Consider the following 6712-nt stretch of genomic DNA (forward strand, 5'->3'; position numbering starts at 1 on the left):
ACAGTCCTGAAATCCAGGGTCACCATGGATCACTCCACCTCTCTCCTAAGAAATTTCAGACCACTCAACGACAGGGATGTGTAGAATCATGTATTCTAAAAAGATCTATTGAAGTCCTGACCCACAGACTTTCAAATATAGCTCTGTCAGTAGGACAGTTGCATGTAGCATAATGATGAGACTATACTGGAGTAGAATGGGCTTCTAATAGAAATGGTTTCTTCTAAGAAAAGAGAAACTGGGGTACACACATAAGATGGTTCCAGAACAGAAGCAGGGAACTAGGGCACTGCTGTTAGACACAGAACACAGGAGCTGCCAGGGCAGCAAGATGAAAGAAAAGGCCTCCTCTCTTTTGCATTCAGAGGAAACACAGCTCTGCCTAGCCTTGTAGTTGGCACTTTCAGCCTTTAGGTCTGCATATGAACAGAATTCATCTGGATATCTCAGTTAATTTGTAAAACTCTTTACAATTGAATAAGGAAAGCAAGACCTCTCTTCTTTCTTTCCCAACTAGCTTCCTCTTGCTTCTAATGATTCCTTGTTGTGCCTCCACAGCATCTCCACAGACTCCCTTGAGCCTTCACCTCTTAACCTAAAACACACCTCTTGTATTTTGAGATGCAAGATAGACCTTATGATGGGTTTAATGAAAAACATTCCCAAGAACTTAGGTGTTTGAACACGTGGTCCCCAGTTGGAGGGAGAACCTTAACTTCAGGCATGTCACTAGGCATGGTTTGGGGAGCTTGCAGCCTCACCCCCTCTTCCTGTTCACTCTGTTTTCCATATGTGGGTGAAATGTTGAAGCTAATTTTCCTGATCCATTTGCCTACCGCCATGCCTCCACTGACCTGCTCAGTCCCCTTCCTGAATCATAAGTAAAAATAAACTCTTCCTTCTATAATTCACTTTTGACCATGGTGTTTTATCACAGCAACAAAAAGTAACTGCTACAGAGCTAGGAAAGTCTGTTTTTTTAATTAGAATGTGATACACTTGACAGCTCCAGGTGATCATCTTAGAAATGCATTGCATCTTTCTTTAGAATACTTTACTTGAGGGAACAAGTTGGAACAAGCCAAATGATGTAATTCTGCTGTAGACACTCAACACTAACGTTTCTGGAGAAATTTGGCCCTATCTGACCTTTGCATATATTTCAGTTAGCAATGCAACCACACCACTGAGACATATCCTAGACATAATTTTATAAAATTAAAAATTTTTAACTAGTGGATGTATGTGAATGGGTGGGTGGGTGTGAGTGATATGTAACCTATACACAATGTTACTACTAAAAGTTAGTTTGTACACTTATTCACAACATGAGAGGTCTGAAAGTTTAACCTGCACATATAACCTATTCCAGTGATCTTGTTATTCCCACCAGGTGACAGTCAGACCACTACCACAATTGTTGAGCCAAATTTGAAGCAAGCTTTATTAAGTACTGCCCAGGAGGATGGATAGTGGCCAGGTTCATACCCAGGATTCCCAGGGAATGGTCCCAAACTACATTAGTCTGGTGCTTAGAAAGGCAGACCCCACAAGGTTATGTACTTCCCACATTTGTCCAACCAACGGCAAGCACACATCCTGACATACTTCCTGCCTACATACTACATACATGATCAAGCTCATCCTCTGCACTTGTTTGCAGAAGTGAAAATACAAGACTTATTTTTACATGAAACCGTCCTCGGCATGCTGGAAAGTTGTCTGTCCTGGGGTAAATGAGCCTTACAGGTTAGAGGCATTTTTGTTTTTATACATCTCTTAAGTATATAACAATCTCACAATCTCCAGATTAATTTATTTACTCTCCTATCAGCAAAATATTTATACTCCTATCATGTTTTCACTCCATGTAATTATAAAATATATGCATATGTAGTAAGAATTTTAATGGATGAAACTGAAACTAAATAAAAATAATAGCTCTTTTATTTTCACAAAGATAATTTTGAAAATTCCACTTTAGGTTCCATTAACTTATATAATATTGACTGCTGAAAAAGAATAAAATATTGAGTTACATCAGCACTTAATCAGAATACATGGAAGTATTCAAAAAGTGTAATAGTATATAATATCATGTATATAACCCATGAAAGTAGAAGCAAAACCATTTGGGGGAACACTGGACTGAAGGACAGGGAAGAAGGCGACAGGGGACAGGTATGGTGGAATACTCTCAAAATACATAATAGACTTGTATGTACATGTCCTATGTAATCCAGTACCATGAGCATTGAATATGTACTGAGATAACATATGCATTTAAAGATGAATAGCTTTTTAAAGAAATGATATGGAACTAACTGTAGGGAATGCTTTCAGACCCTTGAGGACCTAGGCCTAGGACCCTTCTCTAGTACAAACACTCTCCTGCTACCATCTCTTGGGTTCACACATCTCCAAACTACAGAAATGAACAAAATGGAGATCTTACCCATGTCAGTTCCAAAAGTAACTCAACTGGCTAACTGTGGTACCTATTAGCACAGCAAGGCACATGCTGGCCTCCGGGCTTTCTCAGCAGGCTCTCAGTATCACATATACCTATGGTAGAGTGTGTGCTCTAGCATCCTGGCTCTTCTCACCCTTACCCTAAATGTCTCCAGCACATGAGCTTCCCTTCCCCTAGCTCCTCAGTTTATATAAGCCTGCCGTTTCAGCCAGAAGCTTTCTTTAGTCTTGGTCTTTCTCTTTCACTCTCCCTGTCTCTCTCCTAGTGGTCCAGTTCAGTCTGATGGCCATGGCCAATGCACTATTTTCTCTGCCTACCCTGGAGTCTTTCAGATGCCTTCAGATGTACCCTTCCTCAAATCTACAATAAAAACCTTCCCCTCAACCATACATTGGAGTGGCCATATCCTCACTTTATACAACCAACAGGCCATAGTTTCAATGAGAGATATGTAGAACACCACCAAATTTTAAATTTCAAAACCCTATGGAATTTCAACAAATAGAAATAGTGGTAAAATATGTAAAGATTAGAGAAAATGTAGTATAAGAGGTAAAGTTACAGTCAGCTTAGCTTGAGACAAGAGGGATGATTCGAGAATGTTGAGTCATTTCTTAATATACACACCCAAACAGAAGACTCTCATAATTTGACATATGTCATACATACCTATGTAAATTTCATAAGGTCATTTGTAGTCTACACACATACAGTAGGGGTTGAGTCATTTCTGAGCTTACGCATACAACTAATGGGCCCGTATGTTTAGGATATGCCATATAAACCTTACATAAATATCTCCGTGTCTTCCCGCATTTACTATGTTTCTTTTCCAGATATTAGTAAGACCTCTGATTAGAGACTTTGATGACAGTTCACACACTAGGATTATAGGCCTCTGCTGCAGCTCTCATGTGCTGAGTGTTTGATAAACACCTTGCAGACATTATCTCACCCAGGTTCCCATGAACAGTAATTACAACAAACACCCCCACGGAAGGGTTATCACCACCAAACGGCTCGCCCAGGATCATGAAAGAACTGTGTGTCAGAGACAAGACAATCAAACTGCTACAGAATTCACCACTCCTGTACCATGGGGAGCGAAGACCTCCTCACTCCACTTGGATACAAAAATGACATTCATTTGCCTCTCCGACCACTCTAGTCATTTCATTCAGCCTTCTTCCATCTTGGCACATCCTAGGAAAAAAAAGGTGCTGAGCAGTGATTGACTCTACTCTTAATCTTTTTTCTCTCAACATCTTCAACTGTTCTCTACTGGGGCTGAAAAGACCCAATAAATCACACTGATTCTTTTGGCAGAATTCGGAATATATTGAAAGAGAGGAAGCAGTAAGGCAGAGGCGGTGTATGCTAGCACTTCCACTCTTAATAAGGTTGGAGGGTGTGGGATGGTGACCAGGGGATTGTTTTAGTTTTTTGGTTTTTTTCTTTTCTTTTCTTTTTCTTTTTTTTTTTCTTTTTTGGAGGGGAACCTGGGAAAGGAGATATTGTAAATAAAGGAAACATCTAATAAAAAAATGAAAAAAAAAAGAGAGAAGCACTGCAAGACAGAGAGATTCAAGGAGAATCCACACAGCACACAGGGATGAGTACCTTGATCTACAAACGTCATCAGCATAAGGCAACCAATGTTTTTTTATCTGTAACTTGTAACTAACTTGTACTTTTATAATAACCCATAGCAACATTTAATCCAATCTAGATCACAAACTCTGGGGAAAAAAAAAAGACGTTGTGGCCGCCAAAAGCCTCTAGGACCTAAGGGTCCATTAGGGAAATTATTCCCAACACCACTCTTTATCTAGGAATGAAAATTGATACCTACTCTGGTTTCCAGGAAAAGAGCCCATTCAAATTATTCCAAATATCAGTGATACTGAAAATAGTAAAAAAAAATACAATAAAACATTAGTAATAGGGTACCTATCATTTATATGAATTTAAGTTTATTCACTATGAAGTTTCTAGAGAAAAACTAAAGTCCACCAATTAAATTCCTTTATAAATTAAAATCATAAACAGTGAAGAGACCAAAGAGATTAGAGACTAGAGATTAGAGACAACTTATTTTAATCTATATACTAAAATACAGAGGAACCCTCCAAACCTTACCTTTATGGCAAATATGGGGGTTTGCCATAAAGATAATATAAATATGTATTTTCCAAATATAAACATAAATTTGTTACCATAAAGGTAATATAATGTATGTGCCAAATATAAATGTATGTACATGTATATGCAATATATTTTGCCAAAAAGGAATGCATATATATTCCTTTTGGGCCTAAAGAAAGTGTATGGTACAAAGCTGAAAAAAAATACATTAAGCATTTCTTCAAGAACATAGCAGCTGAGTTGGCAAGAGAGTAACAAAAATTTTTCACTGTCAAAGGTATTTTTGAAAGATGTAGAAATCTACAAGACAACTAAACTTTGAAGCCAACAGCTGCTCCTTAGACGCATACTGACCAGTAGTCGCCTAGGTCTTCAGCTTAGACAACTAATAAAAACAGCAAAGTTAAACTCTGAGGAAAATGAAGTGTCAGGTGGAGGAGTCCTCTAAAACTCAGACGCCCCCAAAGAGAGAGTGCTGGGAAGAAACAAGTCTCACAGGATCACCCAGAAAGGAATATAACTATTAATTATAGACAAAGAAGGAAAACCCGTGTCCTCTGAGGATTAATATCCAAAAAGTGTTCACAAATGGAGTCTTCAGCTGGAAATTATACTGTGAATATGGCCCAAAAAGCCCCAGGTTGGAATTTTCCTTTAAAGTAGTCCCAAGTTGGTAGTGTCACAAGTCATGCAGAAGGACCAAATGCAAACTCACTCTTAAGGAATGCAGAGGCATGACCAAGGCCTTAAAGAATTTCTATGGATAAAAGATCTCAAGAGTACGAGATCATGCTTTTTCAAAAAAAATTATGCCGATATATATATATGGAACTAAAGAAACAACATGACTGAAAGACAACATGACTTTAGATAGAAAAAAGCAATGTGCAGACTTAACCATGTAGTTATTATAGGTATTGGACCTATCTGATACAAAATATAAATATTAAATGAGTTTATAAAATGATCAAGATTGAAATTATATAAAGTAAAAACACAGTTGAGACTTAGAAATTAGAATTTAAGTTTTTAACAATTAAAGCCAGACCTAATTAGAGACTTGTGATTAGTCATAAGACTATTAAACCAGGCATGATACTGTATGTCTGTAATCCCAGAACTCTCAAGGCTGAGAGGAAGATAAAAAGTTCAAGGTTCCTCTGGGAAACACAGTGAGTTCAAAGCAACACATCAGATCAAACACAAGTTCCAAAGAATAGTCATACACTGGAATACCTGGAAAATGTAGCCACAGTGGTCATAGCCAGACAAAGAACTGTAAGTACACAAGCCCAAGAGATATGGAGGATCAGAAACAGATCCAGGGCAATAAGATGGTCTGCATGTCAAGTGCTTGCTACACAGCCTGATAACCTGAGTTTGATCCCTGGAAAGGTGATAGGAAAGAACAGATTCCACAAAGCAATCCTCTGACCTCCACACAGATTACATTCACACCCTTACACGCACATGCACATCACACACACACACACACACACACACACACACACACACACACACACACGCATACATATATAATCATAATGAATAAGGATTTTTAAAATTAATTCTTTTGCATTTGAGCTTATATAATTGCTTCATTTCTCCCTTCCCTTCCTCTTTCCAAACACTTCCATGTACCTTTCCCTGATCTCTTTCAAATTAATAGCCTTTTCTCTTTAATTGTTGCTGCATGGATATCCCTAAGTGTATAAATGCAACCTGCTCTCTCCTTATACTTGAATGAATATGTCTTCAGGGCTGATCACTTGGTATTAGACCTAATTGCAGTCTTCTCTGGAGATCACAATTTCTCCTACTCCTCTTCCACCCCCTGGTTACCTATAATTCTTTGTGGAGGGGTGAGACCTCCTATGCTTCCCATACATATAGGTTAGTATGTCTTGCTGTTGTCTGTGTTCAGCTCATGTCTGGGCAGTCATGTTGGTGAGACATGGGTGTAGCTTCTGACATTCCTAAGAAGCACAGTCTCACAGCAAACTCCCTGATCCCCTGGATCTTATCATCTTTCATCTCCTTTTTTCTTCCTTTCTTCCTTCCTTTCTTCCTTTTTTCTTTCTTTCTCCTTCCTTT

The 6712-nt window shown here is 38.5% G+C and overlaps 1 long non-coding RNA gene across 1 annotated transcript in view; it reads right to left on the reverse strand.

The window, feature by feature from the left end:
• The window catches only part of LOC116080182, an 11939-nt gene extending 7561 nt beyond the window's left edge, over positions 1–4378 (reverse strand). Inside the window, exon 1 of the long non-coding RNA XR_004114348.1 lies at positions 4326–4378. This is a non-coding gene — a long non-coding RNA (uncharacterized LOC116080182). The remainder of the gene's footprint in view (positions 1–4325) is intronic.
• Positions 4379–6712: the final 2334 nt, after the last annotated feature.

This window comes from Mastomys coucha, unplaced genomic scaffold (assembly GCF_008632895.1).
Source record: "Mastomys coucha isolate ucsf_1 unplaced genomic scaffold, UCSF_Mcou_1 pScaffold6, whole genome shotgun sequence".
Classification (NCBI taxonomy): domain Eukaryota; kingdom Metazoa; phylum Chordata; class Mammalia; order Rodentia; family Muridae; genus Mastomys; species Mastomys coucha.